The sequence below is a fragment of the Argentina silus genome, assembly GCF_951799395.1.
Source record: "Argentina silus genome assembly, chromosome: Y".
Taxonomy (NCBI): Eukaryota; Metazoa; Chordata; class Actinopteri; order Argentiniformes; family Argentinidae; genus Argentina; species Argentina silus.
In genome coordinates, this window is record NC_139654.1 from 52985634 (window position 1) to 53012340 (window position 26707).

Genomic DNA, 26707 nt, shown 5'->3' on the forward strand with positions numbered 1-26707 from the left:
CCACTTCTGTGTTTGACAGTGGGGATGGTGTTCTTGGGATTGTAGCATTCAGCATTTCTCTCCCTCCAAACACGAAGAGTCGAATTTATGCCAAAGAGTTCAATTTTGGTCTCATCTGACCACATCACCTTCTCCCAAGCCTTCTCTGAATCATTTAAGTGTTCATTGGCAAACTTCAGATGGGTCCACTGCTTCACATGTGCCTTCTTGAGCAGGGGGACCTTGCGGGCACTGCAGGATTTCAATCCGTTACGGTGTAGTGTGTTACCAATGGTTTTCTTGGTGACTGTGGTCCCAGCTGCCTTGAGATCATTACCAAGCTCCTCCCGCGTAGTTCTGGGCTGATCCTCACCCTTCTCATGATCATCCTTACCCCACGAGGCGAGATCTTGCATGGAGCTCCAGGCCGAGGGCGATTGATGGTTATTTTGTATTTCTTCCATTTTCTAATAATTGCACCAACAGTTGTCTCCTTCTCACCAAGCTTTTTGCTGATGGTCTTGTAGCCCATTCCAGCCTTGTGCAGGTCTACAACTCTTACCCTGATGTCCTTTGAATGTTCTTTGGTCTTGCCCATGGTGGTGGAGAGGTTGGAATGGAAGAGATTGATTCTATTGACAGGTGTCTTTTATACCCATAACAAGCAGAGATTAGGAGTACTTTCTTAAAGTGACAGGAGTAATCTGTGTACCTCATGGGCATATAACCGGTCTGTATGAGCCAGAATTCTTGCTGGTTTGTAGGGGATCAAATTCAAATCAATTTATAACTTTATATAATGTGTTTTTTCTGGACTTCTTTGTTGATATTCTGTCTCTATTTGTTAAAATAAAAGTACCATAATCATACCATAAAGTACCATCAAATAATTATTTCCCCCACTGTATAGGCCTAATATCTAGACCGTTGATGGGCACACTTGTTACTTGTCGCTTTCAGAACCCTGGACTGGGCTCGGGCTGTATATTCATATAGTTCCGTTAATTAGCCTAGCCTACTTACCGTGATTTAATGTGACTTTTGTAGTGTGTTATAGCCTCTGCACTGATGATATTTATTTCACATTTAAAGAAATACAATTGATAAAACCTGATTAAACTTTCCTACAAGTTAACAATGTGCCGAATGCTTGTATTTTGATAAAACATGCAAGTTATTGAAGACACGTGTCTGTCTCATTTTTTTTACTTTGTTGCAGTATAGGCCACCTCAATGTAGCGTTCTGTGTCGCACTGAAGCGTATGAAGTGTATTCAGTTATGGGGTTTACTGTACATACTTTTTCTCTGCACTGTTCCTGCTGCAGAGGATGCGTAAACGATTTTCCCATGTTGTTTTTTGGTTGTGGTCTGTGTTTATACATTTAGGCTATTAGTTGTATCCTACTTTTCAGTTTTACAAGTCAAATCTTATGACAGATGAGATGGCACTTCAACCGATAAAATGCAGGTACATTTTGACTACTGCTGCACTACGATACCCATAGATAGACCCAATACATTGGTAACTGCACTACTTATACAGCTCATATACTGCTTATACTGTTCATACTGCATTCTATATTTATTCTGCTTATAATGTTACTGTTAATACATATATTGCTTATACTGCACTACTTATACTGCTCATATACTGCTTATACTGCTCATATACTGCTTATACTGCACTACTTATACTGCTCATATATTGCTTATACTGCTCTACCTGTATATATTGTTCACATTGCACTTTTCTGCTTTTTTGCACTTCTGGTTAGACGCTAACTGCATTTCGTTGTCTCTGTACTTGTACTCTGCACAATGACAATAAAGTTGAATCTAATCTAACACCTATTTATTGTCATGTTTTGATGGCATGTTGTTCATTCTCATGTTATGATTTAGTTTGTGATTATACACACGTTTTTAGCGTGATGATAGAGACCCACTACCAGACGAGTACAAAACATGCACAAGTCACATGCAAATCCCTGCCCTGCAGACGACAGACAACAACTGTCTCTGTACAACTAGTCCTGGACCTCCACTATTAGACAGATACAAAGAGAGCAACATACAGTAGCAGCAGAGCCCAGAGGCAAGGCGAGGCAAGGCAAGGCAAGGCAAGTTTATTTATATAGCACATTTCATACACAGAGGCAATTCAAAGTGCTTTACGTAAAATAGATAAAAAGGAAACAGCATGAAATTTTGTTTTGAATAAAAACGCATAAAAGACATAAAAAAAGAATAAAAGTCACAGTGCATTTTAGGGTCACAGTGCAATTATTAGCGCCAATTTAGTTTCAATTTAAGGCAAAAGCGAAGCCCTTTTTTTTTTTAAGCCCATTTTTGAAAGTAGCCAGTGTTGGGGCTGATCTATGTGTAACATAATAACTGAGAGACCTGCAGCAGGGCAGGTCCTCATCACTGGCTGTCTGCTTTGAGCTGGTTGTCGTTGGACTCCTGGCAGCGGAACAGCAGCTTGAGTTTGATGGGCCGTATGGGCATCAGAGTGTTCTGTAGGTCCATCTCAATGGGGATCTGGTGAGAGTTGACACACAGTTAAAGTATGAAGGAACGAGTAAAACAGATGTCAGCGTTACACTATGAATGTTACCTAATACAGTGTCACTGTTACGTTCGGGTAGCATTGCACTATAAATTCAAATAAACTCAAACTCCTGGACAACCTCTCTTGGGTCGACATACATTAAAATGGCCCTATGAAGTCTCGAGGGAGTTTTGCAGAAATACAAATAGCTTTTTTTTAAATCTCACACTTCCATCATTTAGTAGGTAGCCTATACTGAGGATGATTGGCGCCTAGTACTGAAAAATGCAATCTGGGAAATTAAATGGGGAGTACATACTCATGCAGTACGCAAGTACAGAATTGTAGTATGGGGGTTCAAACCCGGGTCTCCCATGTGGAAGACACAAACGCTACTATTAAGCCAAGAGGACATCCTCAAGGTCTGAGGGCGACACTTCAGTTTACATGTCTCAGGCAGGGCTACCTCATCACCCGAGTGTGATTCCAAAATCACCTCTGCTACATATAGAAACGCAACAAAGTCATAGGTACAAAATTATATTTACAATCATTGTATCATTATTTTGTCTCACCTCTGTCTCTTTGCAGACGGTGAAGTTGAACCTCTGTAGAATCTCCACCATCGCCAGTTTCATCAATACCAGAGCGAATCGCATCCCGATACAGTTCCGTGGGCCCAACCCGAACGACATGTAGGTGTATGGGTCGATGCTCTCCTTGTTCTCCTTACTGAACCTACACACGGAGAGTTCAGAGGAGGAGGGGTTAAAGAACATATCAATTAAATCACAGTAATATGATGGTTATACATGGTTGAAGAAACCTGTTTGTGTTTGGTCGTCGCATTTAGGTTTGTTTTATGGTTGTTTGTGGAACACTGCTCTTATCGTTGCTGTTGTGATTGATATTGTGGTTGTGGTTAAGATGTGGCCCATTACCTCTCTGGTTTGAACTCCTCTGGGTCTTCCCACACATCGGGGTCACGGTGCAAGGTCCAGATGGGTATCATGATGACCATACCCTTGGGGATGGTGATGCCGCAGATCTCAACAGATTTCTTGGCGACTCTTTCAAGTCGATGGGGTACAACCTGAGAGACTCGTTGATCACGCTGTCTAGATAGTCCATCTGCATCAGAGCCTCGTACTGGATAGGAGCCTGCACAGGGATATTACACTCACATGAGCACTAGTGATTGGTCGTTCATGTAGCCGTAGCCCAGAACTAACTCTTTTTCGTCGCAAATCTGAAGAGCTGTTAGTTTTTTGTGTTTTTTGGGGGGGAAATGAACACAGTACTATACTTATTCTAATCTGCATAGCCTAATTTCATGACACCCACATACAGAACGCCATTACTTTCAATGTACGTGTGTAATAGTGTCTTGCTTTTTTGTTATACATGAATAAACAAAAAAATCGCTAAATAATGTTATCTTGATAGTTAGAAGAAAATACATTTAGATTCCACTGAACAATGTAAATAATAGATGTACACAAGGATCAATCAGAAGTCAAAATGCCACTAAACTGGGCTGCTTTTAGTGGATTGACTGCTTGGAATACTGAATGTGCTACAGTCTATTATTTCCTATCACAGTCGACAGACTACAAGAAAACTGTCAGGTGGTTCAAATGTGAATAACTTGGTATCCATTCCATTAACTGTGGCCGGGCAGCACCGAACAGCCCAGAGAACATTACCATGGTGCTTTTGAATATTAGGTCCCTATCTGGCAAAACCTTTATTGATCTTATCTCAGAGCGAAAGCTGCACTGTAATGTTTTTATCTGAAACCTGGCTAAACATGAATGCATGTCAGTCTATTAGAAGTGGGGAAAAAATATATTTTCACTCTATTATTTATCTAGCCATGTCGCTGAGCAGATGAGAATTTCATGATGAATATGAATATGAATAGTACACCATCAACAGCTTCCTCCTGTGATAATGATTTAGTAACCAGCTTCAACACCAAACTAAGGGCAACTATCGACTCTGTAGCACCAGTCAAACTGAAAAAGGCTGTGGCCAAATTTAAAAGAATTTGCAGAAAGTCTGAGCTGACAAAAACTGCAGGTCCACCTTGATATTCTTCGAGAGCATCTTTCTGCTTTTAATAAGGCAATAAAAAAAACGCCAAGCCGGATCATTTCTCAAAATTGATAATGAATCATAACAACTCAAACAGTGCTCTTTTCAACGATTGACAGCCTTATAAATCCCGCCCACAAGACACCTGGTGATCTGCTCTCCACCTACAAATGTGAGGAATTTGCAACATACTTCTGAGATAAGAGAACCAATATTAGGTGAGGAGGATCACTCAGGCAAGACCTGAAGATGTGTTTGATGACTTGTTACCCCACCTTCCACCACATGGAAGCACTATGAACTCTTTTGCAGTGGTCATACAGAAATGCTCAGCAAAGTGGGGGTCTGTTCATCTGCACCTAAAACTACCATGGTGAAACCCCTCCTGAAGAAAAGTAACTTAGACACTTCAGTCCTTAGCGATTTTAGGCCAATCTCCAACCTTCCCTTTTTAAGCAAAAAAATAATAATTCTTGAAAAAAAGGTGTTCAAACTGTTAAATAATCTCCTTATTCCCAACTGTACCTTTGACATGTTCCAATCTGGCTTTTGTGCCGATCATAGCACTGAGATAGCACTATGTTGTTAAGTTATTAACTAGGTTCTTAATGACCTTAGAATTAATTAATTAATGCTGATGCCAAAATGCTCTTTGTCCTTGTCCTGGTCAAACTGTCTGCACACTTAAAGACACTACTTACAGTAACACTAAGCACCAGGCAAAAAAACAAGGTGTTACCATTGACTCAGATCTTAATTTTGAAACCCATATCAAGAATGTGACTAAAACATATTTGTATCACTTAAAGAAGAGTAAGTAAGTTTGCCGGAAATCTGCCATCGTGGAGAAATTCTGTCTGAAGTTGTCCAAACAACAACATCCTCCCTAATAATAATATATCCCCCCGAAATGAACTTGCAGTGTTGGACATTAGCTGTTGTTTTTCTGCATGCGCACACGATTGGGAGAGGCAGCCACCAGAGAAAGGTCAGTCTACTCCCCTAGAACACCCCTGGCACTCACAACATGTTTATATGCAAACCGAATGTCAGGTAGGACACTGCATTTTAAAAAGCGTGTTTTCCGAACCAAAACAGCGTTCGTAAATGAAATATTTATTCATAAGGGATTTATTATAAGGGATCTTGTTCCCTGATCGCTACCGATTAAAGATAGTCATTACAACCGTTAGGAAGCTTTTAGAACACTTGAATATTACATGGACCTTTACAGAACACAGCTGTAAAGGTGCAACCTTTCCTCTCGCAGGCTGACACTGAGAGACGAATGCATGCTTGTATTACTAGCAGCCTTGATTACTGTAACACTCTCCTGTCTGGTCGACCAAAGAAAGCTCTTGGCAAATGATACAAAATGCAGCAGCACGAGTCAGATGGAGAGCACATATCACACAAGTCTCTGCACTGATTACCTGTTAGTTTTATAATTTATTTTAAGATGATTGCATTAGTTTAGAAATCACTCTATGGTCATGCACACCACTGCATGTCAGACATGCTTTTAAGGTATATACCCTGTAGATCCCTCAGGTCCTCAGGTACTGGCCTTTTAAGTATTCTGAAGATTCCAACAACACCTATCTACTTCCTGTTTCAAATGAATAATACTGGGCAGAAGTCTGCACAGGGATGCTACAGACACATTAGCACACTGCAAAATACTGTCACCTATCTAACCATCTGTAGGAGTCTGCAGTGCACAGGGGTTACACACTCATCAGTACCCTCTAAAACACTGTCACTATCATATTTCCTGTTCCACATGAATAGTACTATATAGGAGTCTGCAGAGGGGTTACCTTGTTGGGAAACACAGTGTCTATCTCCTCCTGCAGCTTGGTCATGATGTGAGGGTTGGTTGCCAGATTGTAGGCCAGGAAGGACAGAGAGCTACTGGTGGTCTCATAGCCAGCAAAGATGAACATCATTGCCTGGGACAAGATCTCATGGTCACTCAATCCTATGATGATGGAGAGAGGGGGAGAATGAGAGGGAGGAGAGGGAGAGTGGGAGAAATGGGGTGGTAGGTGTGAGAAAGGGACGAAGTAGAGTATTTCCACGGTGTGTTTGTAGGTATAGGTGTTTGAGGCAGGTACTGTATGTGTGTGTTAGATGCTAGTATACAGTGTGTGTGTGTGTGTGTGTGTGTGTGTGTGTGTGTGTGTGTGTGTGTGTGTGTTTAAGGCAGGCACCTTTACTCTGCTCCTCTCCCTTTGAGTTGCTGTCTTTCTGCGAGTCTATCATCAGCTGCAGGAAATCTACCCGACTCTGGAAGCAGGCTTACGTCAGATCAAAATCACATGAGAACTACCAGATGCTACCAAATCTCTACAATTGTATTACACAATACTGGCTGAAGATCGTATATTTGATCAGTTATATTTACATACCTTCCTGGTGCTAGCCACGCGATTGGACTTGATCTTCTGAAAGACAGCGTAGAAGAAATCTGTGACCGAGGCAGGGAATAGGGATACCTCCATGTTTGCCATAACAGGACCCATGAAGGGGAAGAATGCTGGACGGACAGGAAATGCCACGGTTACAAACAGGAACAGGAAATACCATGATACGTGACTCCAATCCTATTCAATGCACAGCCCTGTCCAGAAACAACTCCTAGGCTTTATCCCTAGACACTTCTGTATCCAATCCACTCAGATCTCCAAGTGTCCAGCATTTAGGAACTAGAGGTTGGTTCTGGACACGGCCCATGTGTTTATCAAATGAGTAGAGCGCAAACCATTGGCAGTGTGGTTTATGTCAGTCTAATCAATGAAATCAATAGCTTCATTTATTAAGCACAAAATGACTGAAAGCTATATGGGGGCAGTTGTACCGTGTAACAATGTCCGGTTGTACACAGAGGCAGACGCAGCGTTTGGGGGTAAGGGAACAACTTTCCCGTTTATTCATCAAAAGTTCTCACAAGTCTCTCTGGCTTTTCCAGTTGCCGATTCTTTCCACTGGCTCTCAGCTCTCCTCTGCTCTCGCCGCCTGCTTCTCCAGCTTAGCTCCCTTACTGAAATGGCAGAAGCACACCCATCTTAAACATTCGCCGGCGAGACTTAATTCGCAGCAGGTGTGCAACAAAAGTCTCGCCGACACAACCCCGGCCACGGTCCTGTAGCTCCCTCTACAGGCCGAACGCTGCATGTCCCCCCACATACCGACTGTGAGGAACAGTGGGCTGAAGATGTCAAACTTGAGCATTTTCTTGATGTTGGTCACAAAGGGGTCGGAGGGGTTGTGGAGGGAGTCGATGTCGACACTGAATGAAGTACTGACGACCACATCCATACTGTATGGTCCAAAGAACCTGGAACACAACCACACAATCTCTGACCACCAGAACCGCAACCACAAAATTAAAGGGGGGAGTTCACTGAAATTACAAATTCACCTTATCGTCTCGGAGATAAATACTCACTCCTTTAGTTCAATGGGCTCATCGTTATCAGCCGTCTTCTTCAGATTGCTGACCAAGTTACCAGAGTGCTGCTTCATGATCCTGAGCATCTGAGTTGGGAAGGATACATGGAAAAATATCATGATTGATACGTGGATTAATATGTGCAAAACATATATTAATATCATGTTTGAAACAGGAATTATTTTAATGTTTATATAGCCTGAGAATATACATCCATACAGGATACATTATGTATATAGTCAAAGAATAAGTGACTCCAAAGATGAACTATTATTCTATACTCTGTCATCTGACCACTGAACTTATCGAAGATAAGATCAAATATACTTTATTGTCCCGGATGAAAATTTGTCTTGGATTAATTAATTAAAGTTGCTGCTTCACACAACAACAAACAACAATGAATACACACTATACACATAGTACAAATCACACACACACTCTCACACACTCTCACACACACACACACACACACACACACACACACACACACACACACACACACACACACACACGCGTCAGAGTTGTTAGTCATTCATTTATTTGTGTTGTATAAAGGAATGAATGAAAGAAGGAGAGGAGAGATGGGACTGTACCTCTTTGATCCGCCCACTGGTGAAGGAGGGAGACAGGACACTGCGGATCCGTCTCCATGCATCATCCTCAGCGATAAACACGGCGTCATACAGAGGCCCGTTGAGATAGATATTCTAGAAAAATTATTATTATTATATACTGCAAGATTAACCTAATATTAATAATGCTATAATAACAATGATATTATCTATTTAAGGAGCCCTTATGTTTTTTTCCCCATACAACAACTTCAATTTAGCGTATTACCCTCCTGTTAGTGAAAAGGGAGTAGCATTCCTTGATGAGGATGGTTTTGATCATGGCTGTGTCCATGATACACAGGATGGGCTGACGGCCATCATAGATCCTACAGACCAGCAAAAACAAAGATAGTTAGATATACACTCACAGAGCACTTTATGAGGAACACTATACTAATACTGGGTAGGGCCTCCCTTTGCTCTCAAAACAGCCTCAATTCTTCGTGGCATTGATTCCACAAGATGTTGGAAACATTCCTTTGAGATTCTGGTCCATGATGACATGATTGCATCACTCAATTCCTGCAGATTTTTCAGGTTCACTTTCAAGATGTGAATCTCCCGTTCTACCACATCCCAAAGGTGTTCTATTGGATTCAGATCCTGGGAAGGCCACTGAAGAACACTGAACTCATTGTCATGTTCATGAAACCAGTTTAAGACAACTTTTGCTTTGTGACATGGTGCATTATCATGCTGGAAGTAGCCATTAGAAGATGGGTCAATTGTGGCCATGAAGGGATGCACATGGTCAGCAACAATACTCAAATAGGCTGTGGCATTCAAGCGGATATATACCGTAGATAGAGACAGACAGACCCATCACAGATCCTGCACTCTTAGAAAAAAAGTGCTACCTAGAACCAAAAAGGGTTCTTCTTCTACTCTCCCTTTGAAGAAACCTTTTGGGTTCCATGTAGAACCCTTTTCCACAGAAGGTTATACAGTACCGTGCGAAAGTAATGGGACAGTGAAGCATTTTTTCTTCTTTTTGGAGTTGAAATGAGAACGTAGAGATTCTCATCTTTTATTTGATGTTATTTGTGTACATATTGGTTTATCATTCAGAAATTACAACATTTTTATGCATAATCCCCCTATTTCAGGCTACACTAAAGTGATGGGACAATTGGCTTGACAGGTGTGTTCGTCAGGTGTGTTCCATCACATAATTTGTGCAGTCTGCTATTGGTGTCTTGTCAACATGAGGACCAAAGAGATGTTATTGAAAGTCAGGGAAGCCATTATGATGCTGAAATATCAGAAAAAAATGAAACATAGCCAAAACCTTAAACCTACCAAAATCAACAGTTTGGAACTTCATTAAAAGGAAAGAAAGCACTGGTGAGCTAAGAAATCGCAAATGGCAAGGAAGACTTCCAGTGGATAACCAAAGAATGCTCACCATAATTAAAAAAAACAACTAAAAAAAACTGCCCCATAGATTAGGAACACTCTCCAGGAGGTAGGCGTCAATGAGTCAGAGACTACCATCCGCAGAAGACTTCACCAGCAGAACTACAGAGGCTACACTGCAAGGTGCAAACCACTACTTAGCCACAAAAACAGGCTGGCCAGGTTACGGTTTGCTAAAAAGTACCTAAAAGAGCCTGCAGAGTTCTGGAAAAACATGTACCAGAGTGATGGCTGTAAAGTGTGGAGAAAAAAAGGAACTGCCCAATATCCACAGCATCCCACATCATCTGTGAAATATGGGGGAGGGGGTGTTATGGCTTGGGCATGTATGGCTTCCACTGTAACTGGCTCACTTGTCTCCTTTGATGAAGATGAATTCAGAAGTGTTCAGAAACATCTTGTCAGTCCAAGTACAACTTAATTGCTTAATTGCTCCAAACTCATTGGACGGCATTTCACCATACAGCAGGACAATGACCCAAAACATACTGCCATAGCAACTAGGAAATTATTCAGGGCCAAAAAGTGAATCCTATAGAATCCTATAGAACATGCATTTAATTTGCTGAAGAGGAGGGCAAAACATCCTAAAAAAACAAACAACAATCGCTGCAATATAGGTCTGGCAGAGCATTACCAGAGAAGATACCCAGCGTCTGGTTGGGTCAATGGGTCACAGACTTTTGCACTTTTGCATACAAATACGAGTGCTTAATTTGGACATTTGCATAATGCAAAAGAAGAAAAAATGCTTGTCCCATTACTTACGCAGGGCACTGCAAATGGAACCCATAAGAGTTATTCAACCAAAGAATCCTTTTAGAACCCTTTTTTTCTTTATTTTTTTTATTACATTTTTGCCCTTTCAATGACATGGAGGGAAGACACAATCACTTCCGATTTGAATTCTGACATGTCGTGGCTCCTCTTTATTCATGCAGTTTGAGACGTGCTCAGAGGCAATATAGGAGCCTCAACCAATGAGAATCCAGGATGTTGTCAAACATTGGCAACGCACAAGTTGTGTTTGGGACCATACTACAGAATACTTAAAAGCTTAAAACTTAAATCGCTCAATAACAGATTCAAATTATTAATGTGGAAGCATGAAATTGTTGCTTGGGCAGTGTACTTGCATCAAGACAGATCATTTGTCTTGGTGTATGAGACCATTTCGTCGGTTGGATCGTCTGTGTTTGTGAAAATCGCACAGTGTCCGCCTGGTTTAAGAGTGTATACTGTAGACACTGAGAGATATATATATCCATCATAGTTAACAATAACCAGGATCAGTTTAGCAGACTCACCCCCACAGTTTCCCATATTTCTGGAAGCTCTCTGTGTCAAAATTGGTGAAACCACCCTGGGAACAAAAAACAAAACAAAAAAATAGCCAGATCATAAATGCTTGTCATAAACCTGAACTGTGGCTTAGTTTATGATGGCCCTTTTCCACTACAGACCGGCTCCCACTCCTCTCTTTTCGTTTTCGTTCAAAAGCTTTATTGCCCATTTTTCTGGGTAAAACAATTCATATTCAGCTCCCATGGCTTTCACCACAACAACACACATCATGGATGAGTCTACAATGTTGTTGTTTATGGGCTTAATCTCTACAAACCTTCTTATATCCCATCATCGTCCCGAGGAAAGGGATGGGTTTGAGACAAGGAATGCCTAGTTTTTTTAATATTCCATATGGCCAGTATCCATACCTGGTCAGAACAAATATAAATCAACAATCTGACTTGAAACAAAAGCAAAACGATCAAGTCATAGGTATCATTGAAACTGTTAGATAACTGTAATTATCAATACTATCATTTGTATGTATTATCACAACTAACTAACTAACAAATAATATTTTTTATTAAAACTTCTTACACTACGATCAGAGTGATGAGTAAAGTTTTTACAAAACAAAACAAAACTGCATGGAGCGTACAGTACAGCAGAGCTTGGAGTACCAGACATGAACACACACATCGGAGCTGTCACAGTGGTATACCTTGGATCACACACAGACACACACACACACACACACACACACACACACACACACACACACACACACACACACACACAAACACTGTCTCAACAGCCCCTTCCTTCACTCTCACTGTCTCTCTTTGTAGGTGGGTCAGGCTGCGTATTCAGCCTCTAAGGGGGGTATTGTTGGGATGACTCTACCAATCGCCCGAGACCTGGCACCCATGGACATCCGTGTGGTCACCATCGCACCCAGTCAGTAAACACACACACATACATACGCACTCTTTCACACACTCCCCCCCCACCCCCTTCCTCTCCATATCAGACAACCTCTCTCTCCCTCTCCTTAGGTCTGTTCTCCACTCCTCTCCTGGCGGGTTTACCTGAGAAGGTGCGTTCATTCCTGGCCCGCCAAGTGCTCTTCCCCTCGCGCCTGGGAGACCCTGCAGAGTTTGCCCACCTGGTGACATCACTGGCTGAGAACCCCATGATCAATGGAGATCAAACTGGATGGAGCTATCCGCATGCTGCCCTGAGAGAGAGTGAGTGTGTGTGTGTGTGTGTGTGTGTGTGTGTGTGTGTGTGTGTGTGTGTGTGTGTGTGTGTGTGTGTGTGTGTGTGTGTGTCTGTGTGTGATCCAAGGTATACCACTGTGACAGCTCCGATGTGTGTGTTCATGTCTGGTACTCCAAGCTCTGCTGTACTGTACGCTCCATGCAGTTTTGTTTTGTTTTGTAAACTGATCCAGTAATAAACTTCTAATGAGTTTGAGTCTCTCCTCCTCTGTGTCTGTGTAAAGTGAGGTCAGTAGGAGCTAATAGGACAAATGAAACAAGAATGAGCCTTATGAGGCAAGTGTACCTTCATTTGTCCTATAAGAAGTGAATAGAACGCCTGGACACAGGAAATGCTAAATGCTAAAGCTCTCATAACATCACACCTGCATCAGTGTGTGGCTTTATGTACATGTCATCCACAACATTTGAGTGAAGGGAAAGGGACACATTTCTTTTGGAATGGAAAGGAGTCGAGGTACAGTATCTTGGTATACACACGTTTGCTCCAGTTTTGTACCCATTGACTCTGACCCTGTTTGTGTAAGAGGCTAGGGCTGACCCATTCTGATTCAAGATGTTTGTGTAAAAAAGGTATTTATTGCATATATTGTCCACTAAAAAGCAGATGATGGTACAAGTGTAAGGGACCAAGTGCTCCAACCTCAGTCTAGCCTGAAGATCATTCCATATCTGAGGAGCACAGCAGCTAAAAAGTTCTTCTCAATTCTGTAATCACTTGTAGCACATTAAATAGTAACAAGCTGCAAGTTTGATCGCCAATAAGTCGCCATAAAAGCAATGATGTGAGGTAAAATGGGAGTTTTAAAAGAACTGCTTTATATACAGATGAAATCCAATGATAAGCCCTTCTCAACGTCAAAGAATCCCAACCCACAGACAGATACAAAAGACAATGGTGGGTACAGAAAACATGCCTACAAATGAACTGCAGAGCAGAGTGATAAATCGGGTCTAGTGGTTTAAGAATTGAGGCTGTCGTGTGATTTTAAATTGTGTCACCATAATCACGAACAGGGAGGAGCGTTGCCAAGACAATCTTCCTCCTATTATCAAAGGTGAAGCAAGACATTTCTTTACAAAACAAGTACAAGTCTAACTCGCAAGTCTAACTCGCAAACTGTTGATCACTTTTTCAACATGTATTTTAAAAGTGTATCATCTATCTAAATGCCCAGGTACTTATAATGGGGAACTTGTTCAGTTTGGGTTCTTTTCAGGGTACAAATATGTTGATCATTGTAATCAATATTATGGGATATAGAGAAAAACATAACAGACCTCATGCATACCTCTTCAAATTAAGGTTTACCCAGATTGTTTCTAATCTAAAGAGAACAATTGTCTTATCATTTGTATAGATAAAATCTAAATTATTTTGAGGTGATTTGAGAAGCCAAAATGATCATGCTTAGAATGCACTGTAAGCAGATAATGGAGGGCATACCTGTATTTTGTTTCCCTTTATGGAAAGCCCTCTCCATGCTCTCTCTGGCAAACTCCAGGTTCGCCGCCATTACTCTTTTCTTTTCAGTCTTCTCCTTCTCTCTCTCCATTTCTGTCTTCATCCTCTTCACGACATCTTCTGTAATCTTTGTCATCAACTCTTTCACTTCCCTCTCCCTCCTTTCCACCATATTATTTATCATCCCATCCATCTCTTCTCTCATGCGTTTAACGTCATCTTCTTTCTCCTTCAGGATTTTCTCCATCTCTTTCTCGACCACTTCTACTCTCTTCATTGCCTCCAACTCCTTTTTCACCCATTCAATATCCTTTTCTTTCTCCTGTTCATTCCTGTTTCTCTGTCTCTCCTCCTCTGCCCATTTCATCACCTCCATCCTCTCTTTCACTTGTTTCACCTCCATTTCTTTCTCCTCCAGGATTCTCTCCATCTCTTTCTCGGCCTCCTCTACTCTCTTCATCGCCTCCAACTCCTTTCTCATCCATTCAAAATCCTTTTCTTTCTCCTTCTCACTCCTGTCTCTCTCTCTCTCCTCCTCTGCCCATTTCATCACCTCCATCCTCTTTTTCACTTGTTTCACCTCCATTTCTTTCTCCTCCAGGATTCTCTCCATCTCTTCTACTGTCTTCATACCCGCCTCCATCTCCTTTCTCATCCATTCAATATCGTTTTCTTTCTCCTTCTCAATCTTCTCCATCTCCCTCTCCATCTCTGTCTTCATCCACTTCACGACATCTTCTGTAATCTTTCTCATCTCCTCTTCCACTTCACTCTCCCTCCTTTGCAACATATTCTTTATCACATCCATCTCTTCTCTCACGTGTTTAACGTCACATTCTTTCTCCTCCAAGATTCTCTCCATCTCTCTCTCCATATCTTCGACTCTCTTCATCGCCTCCAACTCCTTTCTCATCCATTCAAAATCCTTTTCTTTCTCCTTCTCACTCCTGTTTCTCTCTCTCTCCTCCTCTGCCCATTTCATCACCTCCATCCTCTCTTTCACTTGTTTCACCTCCCTTTCTTTCTCCTCCAGGATTCTCTCCATCTCTCTCTCCATCTCTTCTTCTCTCTTCATACCCGCCTCCATCTCCTTTCTCATCCATTCAATAACCTTTTCTTTCTCCTTTTCAATCTTCTCCCTCTCTCTCTCCATCTCTGTCTTCATCCTCATCTCCTCTTTCACTTCCCTCTCCCTCCTTTCCACCATATTCTTTATCATCACATCCATCTCTTCTCTCACACGTTTAACATCTCTTCTCTCTCCTCCTCTGCCCATTTCATCACCTCCATCCTCTCTTTCACTTGTTTCACCTCCATTTCTTTCTCCTCTAGGATTCTCTCCATCTCTCTGTCGACCTCTTCTACCCTTCTCTTCATCACCTCCATTGTTTCGGTCTCCTTCTCACTCATCTTTAATCTCTCTTCGCTCTTCTTTACCTCCTTCTCTCTCTCCTGCACCACCCTCTCTCTCTCCTCCACCTCCTTCTCTCTCCTCTTCATCTCATTTCTTGTTTTTTCCATCTCCCTCTGGAAAGTCTCCTCCATCTCCTTTGTCACTTTCTCCACCTCCTCCACCTCTTTCGCCTTTATTTCCAACTGGACAATCCTCTCCTCCAAATCCTTTTTGTTATTTTCCTGCGTCTTTTGAATGCGACTGAGTATTGCATTGCATTCATTCACTTTCTCAGTGTCTCTATCCAACACTTTCCTCTTCCTCTCCATATTATCTTTAAGATGGTTGACTATCTTCCTCTTCCTCTCCACCATTTCTCTGTCCTTGTCCACCATTTCTCTGTCCTTGTCCACCCTCTCTCTCTCCTCCTTCAGCCTCTCCTTCTCTGCATCGGTGTGCTCCTTCACCTTATGCAGAAGGTTTTGGGCTCCCTCCACCTCTTCCGCTCTCTCCTCCATCTCCCTCCTCCAACCCTCCTTCTCTTCCTTTCTTTCTTTAGCCATTCTGGCCCTCTCTCTCGTGTGCCTGGCCCGTCTTGATGTCCTCTGTGGGAGTGGGGTGTAGGCTGCGAAAGCTGCCGGTCCTGCTGCCTCCATCATCAGGGCAGCCTGATCCTCTTTACACTCCTGTGGACATACAGTGAACACACTACAGGTGCAGTCTCGAGAATGTCTTCCTGACGCCTTTACGCATACAGCTTTGTGATGCTTAGACAGTAATGACATAATTCATGTTTACATTTCTTTAATTTTCGACGCATTGTCGTTATTCGTGACGCATCAATGACCAATTGATTATCTGGCAATGCAATGAAAAAAGCGTGTGGAAAACAGTCGTTAATGATGTAGTGGAATTTAAATCATGGTATTTTGAAATAACATACCGTTAACCAGAGCTGTTGATTCATTCAGAGATTTTATTCACAGAGAACAAAGCCGGGTCAGGTTTGCAAAGTTGAACACACTTTTCACTTCCGTTACCTGTCTTTTTATAGACTTCACATAGGTCAACAACCTTCATTCAACAAACGTCTACTTCCTGTTTACATACACCAATAATATTCAAGAACTACATTTCGTCATCCCGGGGCTACGCCCCCTTTGGCTTGGCGCCGATCAGTCTACTGTAGAGATCAATTGATCTAGGCTGTTTTCTAAAGCCCTTTTGTCTTGGCTGTTTACAACTGTGTTTATCACCCATCCATCCTGTCCCCAGATCACCTGATCATGTTTACACAGCTGTATACCACTCTACTTCAAAGCATCCATACCCCCTAGTCAGCCCCCACCTAAGTGATCTCACCCCTCTGAGATGTTCCAGGACCATCTGGTGTCCTTGTGACCTTTTCCCCTAGGTGTGGGATTATTAAGGCTAGTATTTGTCTTTAAATTTACTATATATTCCCCCCTTTGGGACTTAATAGTCCCACATCAATGACACAGCAATAAAACATATAAGTGATTTCAAGACAACATACATAGGCGACTCACAGAAGTAAACATAACCTGTATGACATCAACAGCATGACATTCTATTAGCTCCTGGGGACACGCCTCCTTTACAGGTGGGGGCGAAAAACCCATTCTTTCATTAGGGAAAATTCCCCCACGGTTCTCACCATATCCAATCATTGAGCAACCACTTTACAGGTCTGCAAACGAGCACCCGTCCCCATGAGCAACAACTAAACTACATTTAAATGATTACACAAATTGTTAATTAAAATAAAACAACACACAACACATCAACCTATAATGGGACTTTATGTCCAACACAGGGGACCATCCCCTGTCTCTGATCCATAGCCATCCCATTGTGTCTCTATGCATACATTCAACATGGTCATTCTATCAGTACTACACACAATAATTGTCACACATAAGACTTTAAAACACGTCAATGTCCATTCAAATTGTCAATATTCCCAAAGGGAATATAGTCCTTGTATGGCCAGGGTTTCGTCTTTCTTGAGGATTGTAGCAATGCTTCTCCCATGTAGGTGTAGCTGTTAGCGCTGGCTAGTCCTGGCTGGGAGTGTAGACGATCTCGTCATCATCGGATGAGGGGGCAGAAGACTCACTGCTGCCTCCCCAGTCGAGAACAGGATATAGGTCTAGTTGGCCTCCCATTCTGTTGAGTGCCATTGGAGCTATCCCTCTGGTTACACTCATCTGCTTAATTGTGCTCTGTATAAAAAAGGATCTCAAAACAGGCATTATACAACAAAATAACAGTCCTAACACTACAATCACTATCACAACCATTATTCCCATTTTCGCCAACATTCCTCCCCATGATCCTAGGATGTTGTCAAACCAGTCTAATTTCCCAAAGTCTGTGCCCTCATTCCTTCTGTGCTCCTGTACAATCTCACCCATTCCTTCGTCTTCTTCTCTGGTTTGCCTGAGTTCTTGCCTCGGGACCCTGGTGCTGTGGTTCTAGTGGTACCAGGTTAGGCTCCCTCGATCTTGTATTGCAGTGGGGGTGGCTCTCACTACCTCGTACAGTCCCTCTCTCCTTGGCTCGTTCCACTTCCTTCTGAAGACTTTGATGTACACCTGGTCTCCTGGAGTTCTCGGATTGGGCAGGGGTGTCTCCGGCTCCAGCTGCTTGTCTTTTTCCTGTGAACATATAACTTTGTGTATCTCAGTTAATCAATTCATATATTGTATCAATTCTATCTGGCGTTGTTCAAGCGGTGGTCCTTTGTAAGGTCCTCTTATTGTTGCATGGCAATGGCATGGGTCGACCCGTAAGCATTTCATGCGGTGTTAAATTCGTGTTTCTGTTAGTCTGCATGCGATAGTTCATTAATACAAGTGGCAAGGCATTTACACAATTAAGCTTTGCGCTGGCACATATCTTATTCAGCTTTGTTTTGAGGGTACCATTTATTCATTCTACCATTCCTTGTGATTGTGAATGGTAGACACAACCCAATCTTTGCATTATTCTTAACTGCTGTATGACTTGTTTCACAGTTTTCTGAATAAATACTGCACCATTATCTGAGCTAATCTCATTAGTTATTCCAAATCTGGGTATTTCTTCTCTTGTTAGAAATGTAACCCCTGTTCCCTGCTTCTGCCCATCTTCTGAATCTATCTATATCAACAAGCATGTATCTCTTCCCAATTACCTTTTTTATCATGTCTCCATATTCCATTACCAAATTTGTAATTTAAATGTTTTTAATAAATTAACCTATAAGTTTAAATGCATTTTCTACCATTGCCTGTACATAGGGTGCCCAATACCCTTGGATTTTTATCTTTCTCACAACTTCCCCCCTTGCGCAATGGTCAAAACCATGCGCACCAGTGATCAAAAATCCCCAGTAGCCCAGTAGGCGCTACTATAGTACCCTCATATGATCTCCACAATCCTGTAGAGTCCACCTTCGCCCCCCTTCAGAGCCACATGGATTGCTCAAATGGCCCTGCAATCCGATGCATGCGTATCATATCCTCTAGTTGCGTTATTGGTTCTATTTAATTGATTATCTGACTTTTCTTTCATCTGAACCTGTTGTTCAACCAATATGGCTACTTCCTGTGGTATATATTATTTTTATGAATTCCTTATCCGCAAAATGTTTTACCAATGGGTTACTTGTTTCTTTCCAAATACTTTTTAATGTGGTTCTCATCATTGGTCCCAAGACTCTTGCTCTATACCCTTTATTTACCATTTATGACCCATGATGAGCAGCATTAGGTCTATTATACCACTTTTGTACGAATTCTAATTCATCTATTTGTATAGCTGCTCCCTGTTTTCCCCTATAATATATTGTGACATTAATGGGACAACCAGATTTTTGGTTTGCTCCTGCCAGATTTGTTCTTGGCAGGAGTTGCAATTTAAGTCAAATCGTGGTCTCCTTGCATCTGGCAATTGGGCTTCAATAAATTTTCTCCATCTTAACCAATTTTGCTCTATTTCATAATTTATTTCCCTTAACCAGTAAACATTTGCGCTTGCAGTTATTGGTATTTCTTGTATCTTTATTACCATATTATCTACATATACACCTTCTGGGGAACACCATATTTTCATCCCCAGCATGCATATTGCATCCCTCCCCAAGAGATTCACCGGAGTCCGGTCAGAGATCAGTATGGGCAGGGTTGTGGCTCTATCTCCTATCTTCTATTTGAACCTACAGCATTGGTTCTTGATCAGCTTCTGTGGTTAATACTGGAAGCTAGTAACCATAATTTAGTCCCCTATATGGATTGGCCGGTCCTTGTGGAGGCCTCTGCTGTTGCTGACTATAGCCCTGTTTACTATTCTCCCTCGATTTCGGATTAGTACAATCCCTTTGGAAATGTCCAGCACATGTCAGATGGACCTTTTGGGTTTGTTCTTTGGAACCGTCCTTGGGGTCTCTTTCTGCCCTTCCCTGGCTTAAACTGCTGGGGCTGCTGCGTATGCACCTGAACTACAAGTACGGTGGGTTGCTCTTGTCCCTGAGGTCTCAGCACTGGAAGTGGTTCTGGTATGGCTCTGTATGGAACTGGTTTCTTGGTTTCGGCGCCCATTACGCCTTGTTTTCGTTTTGTGAGTTCCCCCAGCTGGAGCTGTGTTAACCTTCTCTGGTCCCCCTTTTCTTGCTCCTTTAGCCTTGACTCATCCTTGTGTGTTTTGGACGTGAGTCCCACCACATCCTCTAACCTGCTTTTCACCGGAGGGGACATGGCATCTACCACTGCGGTTCTGAACAGAGTTGTCATCAGTGGGTCTCCCTCTGGGTCTACTTCAGTCTCTAGTTTCCACTTCTTTGGTTGCTGGTGCAGGTATGTGGCAGGATCCTCAGTCTCTTCCAGTGGGTCTCCCTTCAGGGTCTTAATATCCATCCTTTGTGGATATTCTTCTCTCAGGGTTGTCCACCTCTCATTTCTGGTCTGGTCAAATGACATCCCATCGGCTCTGGTATTGTCCTTTGCTTCTTTCAGTCCACAGCTTATGAGAACGTCTTCCATCTTTGCCTCCCCCAGTACCTTGGCCAACAGGGCTATGAGGTCTCCCACCGCCAGCAGTTTCCCTGCAGTCTCTTCCTCAAGGCTTCTAATCCCTTTACCTGCTCCATCATGTATGTTAAGTAATCCGCTAACTATTCCCTGCACATCCTGCATACCCCAGGGCACATAGTGTCCTTGATTTCCTTTTATCAGGATGGGGCAATGATATCTATCTGGGTGACCTATCTTTTCCCTATTCCTCAACTCTCGTTCAGTATTCCTGGATCTTTCCTCATGTCTTCTCCTAATATTTCTCTCTTACTCCGGCTTCCAATGGTTTAGTCCTCTTCTCTTGCCTTGACTCTGACCTCCACACACCTTTTTCTAATTTTGCATAACAATCCAGCTCTATGGGGCTTCTAGATCCCCTTCTCACTTCACTTCCCTTCTCTTCTTTTAACATTGCTTCTCCTTCTGTTTTGAACAATTTTAACATATCTATTTCTCTCTTTCTTGACTTTACTCGAGTTTTGGGGTTTCTTATCAGTGTTCCCATTTCCTTACCCACTGCAACATCAAATGTCCCTTCTTTTGGCCACTTAGTATAATTCTTACTGGTTAGTTTTTCCCATTTTTCTGACATCTCTTTTATTTGGTTATTTAAAAGAGGGTTTTTATTCTCTAATATTTCTACTGGAGTTACCAGGGTAATCCCTTTCTCCATTTTTCCTTTTGCAGTAATTATTTTTTAGGGTTATTGTAAAATGTCTTACTTTTCACTCTTTTCTGTAATTTGTCAAAAGAGAACAATATTGTATTATTGGTTATCTAGGATTCTACTGTATAATTAAAGAAATATGTTAGGCAACCACTTTGGACTCAACTTGAGATATCCTAATCACAATTGGTGTCTTACACCTTGGGAATCAAATATAGATATAACCAACAACTTATGTACTTGCATGTATGTATATGTGTTTGAGAATGTGGTTGTATGTATGACAATGTATGAATGAGTATGTGTCTATATTGGTATAATTATGTGTATGTGTCTATGTCTTTATGGGTAAGACTCATGTACGTGTTCCACCGCGGAGGCCAAAGGTCCAGGGCGATCTATACAAATGTTCTATACTAAAAGCACGAATTCTGCTTACTTTGTTTTTGAGCTCATTAAATTTGTATAAATTGTCCGGTCCCCTTCTCAACGATAGTTCACGATGCGAGCCTTATTTATCCATCCTGTTCGTGACGCCAAATATGTAGTGGAATTTAAATCATGGTATTTTGAAATAACATACCGTTAACCAGAGCTGTTGATTCATTCAGAGACTTTATTCACAGAGAACAAAGCCGGGTCAGGTTTGCAAAGTTGAACACACTTTTCACTTCCGTTACCTGTCTTTTTATAGACTTCACATAGGTCAACAACCTTCATTCAACAAACGTCTACTTCCTGTTTACATACACCAATAATATTCAAGAACTACATTTCGTCATGCCGGGGCTACGCCCCCTTTGGCTTGGCGCCGATCAGTCTACTGTAGAGATCAATTGACCTAGGCTGTTTTCTAAAGCCCTTTTGTCTTGGCTGTTTACAACTGTGTTTATCACCCATCCATCCTGTCCCCAGATCACCTGATGATGTTTACACAGCTGTATACCACTCTACTTCAAAGCATCCATACCCCCTAGTCAGCCCCCACCTAAGTGATCTCACCCCTCTGAGATGTTCCAGGACCATCTGGTGTCCTTGTGACCTTTTCCCCTAGGTGTGGGATTACTAAGGCTAGTATTTGTCTTTAAATTTACTATAATGACAGATTTGAGAAGCACATTTCTTCAATGGTGGCCGCATGGCATTCCTGTGCAGGTGACAATGGTCATTTTTCAAAACGACAAGGATATTTAAACACCTGATTATTTGTTTGGTATGCTCTATGGCCTCGGCTACAGACCTCATCGAAGTGACACTTAGATATCTTAGGGTGCACATATCACGTCTTGGTCTAGCGGATAGGAATCTGCCTTTTAACGCAGGGCGGCCCGGGTTCGATTCCCGTCATGGTAAATGATTCTTGTAGAAAAATAAAATGAGTCACAACGTGTGCAACAGAACAGTTCGAAATCTCTTTACATTTGCATCGTCATGAACATGAGTTATATCAGGCTAGCTCATTTTTTCTTTGTTCATTTTAAGTGTAGAAACAATATTTCGTTTGTGACCATTTTTTTCTGCCGTTTTGACAAGTCTCATGACTAAAGAACACAAGGCTGTCTGCTGAAGGACGCTTGACTGTAGATTTTTGCTTCGTGTCAAAAGCACTCCCTGACGCACACTTTTTCAAAGCAGGTGAATTCATCAGATCTGTTTGAAACATTGCATTTCATCCAGTCAATACGACTGCTTAGATACTCGCAGCACAGTTGCCCCCTATAAATTGCCCATGAGCGCGGAGCTTGTCTTTGTCAATGTAACAACTTTGCTCCATCAAGGGGAGCCGCTGGTTCGACGCCCCTGTAAGCACATGTGTCTCCAATTTGTAGCCCTATGGAAAATTAGGCCTAACTATTAAAAGTTCTTTGATTAATAAATAGGAACTAATAAATAGTATAAATAGAATAAGTTCATTAATAGAATACATAGGACTTAAAAAGGGTAAAACTATTACTATGTTTGATATTGAATAGAGTTTCATGGGTTAAGTTCATGTATTGAATTATTTACCTGATGTAAAATTTATTTTGTTTTCTTAAATACTGTATTCACAATGCTGGCAATATTGTAAAGGAATTTATTTTTGATTTCTGTGAGAAAAGATTCAAATGTAAAGTTTGTGCATTTTGTTTATTTTCATGAGCCAATGAAAAAGTGAGATGAAGGTCAGGTGTCAGGTGGATGAGAAGGAGAAGTTAGATTCGGGATGGCGAACGAAGAGAACGCATGGAATATGCTGCTGTGCTGAGTAAGGTTAATATTGTGGAAATAGGTAGCCCACTTATTTCTGTGTTTAGAACAAGGTAATAATGCGAGTGCACAACCCGTGCATCTTATAAGTTATTACGTTCGGCGTATGACCTGTTTTGGAACAATTTCTCTGCAGAGGAGTAACCGTTCCGACGGTCAACCACCTGGCTTAGCCTAGCCTACAGTGAGAGAGCTAGTTTTTCTTCGGAGGCTTATGGGCTGTGTGTTCGACCAACACGGGAGTTCAAAACGTCGATAGCCACCGGGAGAGACAGTAGCACCAAAGATTCCTGCCGTTTGAGAGAACTACCCCGGTTGCCGAGAGAGGAGCTTCGCGAGGCTGCCGGCTTAAGGAACTGGGAGTTTGGTTTTTGTCGTCGAGCTCGTGAGAGTGAAGGAGCCGCCATTTTAGGTGAGCTACAACGCACGCAAGCTACACGCGCCAGGCCTGCAACGCACTGGACTTTGGTATAGTTATCATAGTTATCATTGCCGGCTTTAGAATAGGTTTTATTTCTTTTCATTGAGGTTTACAGTGTTTACCATTTACATTTGGATATTTGTGTGTGCACGTTAAGAGTTATTGTATTTCATTTCATGCAATCTATTTTGGGGATTTAATATCAGTGAAAGAAGACTGATTTGAATAAAATAACAAAAGACATGTAATTGGTGGGACTGTGTTAATGTGAACAGACAAAGTAAAAATACAATAATAGTTAGAGATAACATTTTATTTAAAGAATTCAGGTTAGCCACCCCTATTAATTGCCCAGACCAGCAAAGGGGCGCTACAAATTCCTTTGTTTTTTTCAGGCAAGCCACTGTGAGACGCCTTTACGCATACAGCTTTTCGATGCTTCGACAGTAATAACATAATTCATGTTTACATTTCTTTAATTTTCGACGCATTGTCGTTATTCGTGAGGCATCAATGACCAACTGATAATATGGCAATGCAATGAAAAAAGCGTGTGGAAACAGTCGTTAATGATAGATTCGAGAAGCACATTTCTTCAATGTTGGCCGCATGGCATTCCTGTGCAGGTGACAATGGTCATTTTTCAAAACGACAAGGATATTTAAACACATGATTATTTGTTTGCTGTGCTTTATGGCCTCAGCTACAGACCTCATCGAAATGACACTTAGATCTTAGGGTGCAGATATCACGTCTTCCCAAATGGTCTTTAGGAGATGAAGTGCTACGTGGGCGAAAGTGCAAATATAGGCCTGCCTATATAAATAGATAATAACAATTTTAAGATAAAAAGAAAATGCTGGGGATATGTAATAAATTAGTAATACGCATAGTGATAAGACAATTAGAGATAACAGGACGTAAAACCCCCATAATAAAGTGGCCATTGTTATGGAAAATACATTTATAGAACTATTTTCAGGTTATACACTTTCATATGACTGATACAACTTGTGTAACTACTGTGATGACATTTTCTCTTGCCACTCCTCTAAAGTTCTATAGCCATTGTTCTGAGAAGCACTGTATGATTTACCATATGAACAGCGGTGATCTCTGAGGGAGTGGTAGGAGAGAGCAATAGTGGGGGGACAGGCGCATCCTGTCGATGGGTGTGAAATGTTGAACGGCGATTAATCAATAAGAAAGTCTCCCCATTGTTCATTCTCTCCCGCCCTTTCTCACGTAAGCACAGGCCCATCAGCCGATAGCCTTGGCGGCGCCTGTATTATGTTTAAACTGTATAAAAGACTAACCTGATCATTGTCTCTTTAGACTTGTGCTGAACGAACCCCGGTTCTACGCTGGGCTGCTGTTACGCTCTTGTCTCTTGTTTGCAAGCAATAAATACCGGACTCATATATTGTGGCTACTCAGGACTTGTTTCTTGATTCTTACCTCCGAAGAGCTAAAGTACAGAGTGGTAAATCCTAGACTTCCACCACAATTTGGGGGCTCGATCCGGGATCGCCTGCCCTGACTTCGTCGTCTCTCTGCCAAGAAGGTCAACTCGTATACGGTCAGGATATATTCCTGGAGCCGAAATCCTCCCTTTGAAAGTTCAGAACGCAAGGGTTGAGAGAAAAGGCGCCTGAAAGGAGAGAGATGGCGTTTTCAGGCACGGCGAGTCCGTAAAGACATTGAGCTCTGAAGAGGTAAGACCACAATATTTGTAAAAAAAAAAAAAAAAAAAAAAAAAAGGGGGGGAAATAGGTGCTAGCAAAAACCCCAGCTAGGTGCTGGGTCGCTGATATTCAGTGTAAATCCTATTTTGGTAATAGGTCTGCAGTTGTAAATCCTATTTGGTGTGGGTGTATTGTTGAAAATCCTATTTTGGTAATAGGTCTGCAGTTGTAAAATACTGTTGAAAATCCTATTTTGGTAATAGGTCTGCAGTTTGTTTTGTGTTTGTGTTTTTGTTTTTAATCTAGATAAACTTGTTGCTAAGAGCCGACGGGCTGATTGACACTTCGAGAAGAGGTGTCGGGGACACTCAACGTGTGGAAGGCACACATATATGAATATATATATATATATTTTGTATTATAATTTTTTGGTATACCTAATAGTTAGAATTTGTATGAAACGCGTAAAGACCGGTGTGGAGACACGTGAATAAAAGGTAAGGAACTCACCTATTGTCGTTGACGACACTTAACCTTTTTAAAATACCTGAAAAAAGTTGCTACCCGCTGCCTTCGAGCACGGAGGGATGCGCTAAGATAATGATTGAAAAATATGGTCGATGGACATGCGAACAATTGCCTATGTGGGAGATTTTGGGTTTTCCATTGAACGGTAGCTTTAGCCAACAACAGATTGACACGCTAGAAGACAGGCTTGAAGTATTGAATTATTATGCTACAGGTAAAATTAAGAAGTTACAACAAGGGTCACGCCGAGTAGATTGGAAGGCGTTTTGGGCATGGAAAACGGAGGGGGCAGTTAGACAGTCACAACAAGAACAGGCTGAACAGTTTAAGAAGGTAAAACAAGTCGAATTAGAAAAGGTAAAGCCAGTTGAATCAGGAAAGGAACCACAAGTTGAGTCAGATAGGCCAGGGCTTTCTAACCAGTGTCCTATAGTATTCTTGTCCGAACAGGTTGATGCGGATCTCGACTGCTCCTCTGTCCGTCCTCCACCCTACAGACCCTTGACAGCACCACGGGCAGATCTGGCTCGCCCGAACCCAT

The 26707-nt window shown here is 41.8% G+C and overlaps 1 pseudogene across 1 annotated transcript; it reads right to left on the reverse strand.

Moving 5' to 3' along the window:
• Positions 1-2404: 2404 nt before the first annotated feature.
• Positions 2405-26707, reverse strand: LOC310824187 (cytochrome P450 3A27-like; annotated as a pseudogene). Its single transcript has 12 exons — positions 26666-26707; positions 11423-11478; positions 8926-9025; positions 8679-8792; positions 8080-8168; positions 7820-7968; positions 7040-7167; positions 6842-6917; positions 6449-6609; positions 3473-3692; positions 3107-3269; positions 2405-2521 (listed from the first exon to the last, which is right to left on the reverse strand). The product of its transcript is annotated as a cytochrome P450 3A27-like (transcript).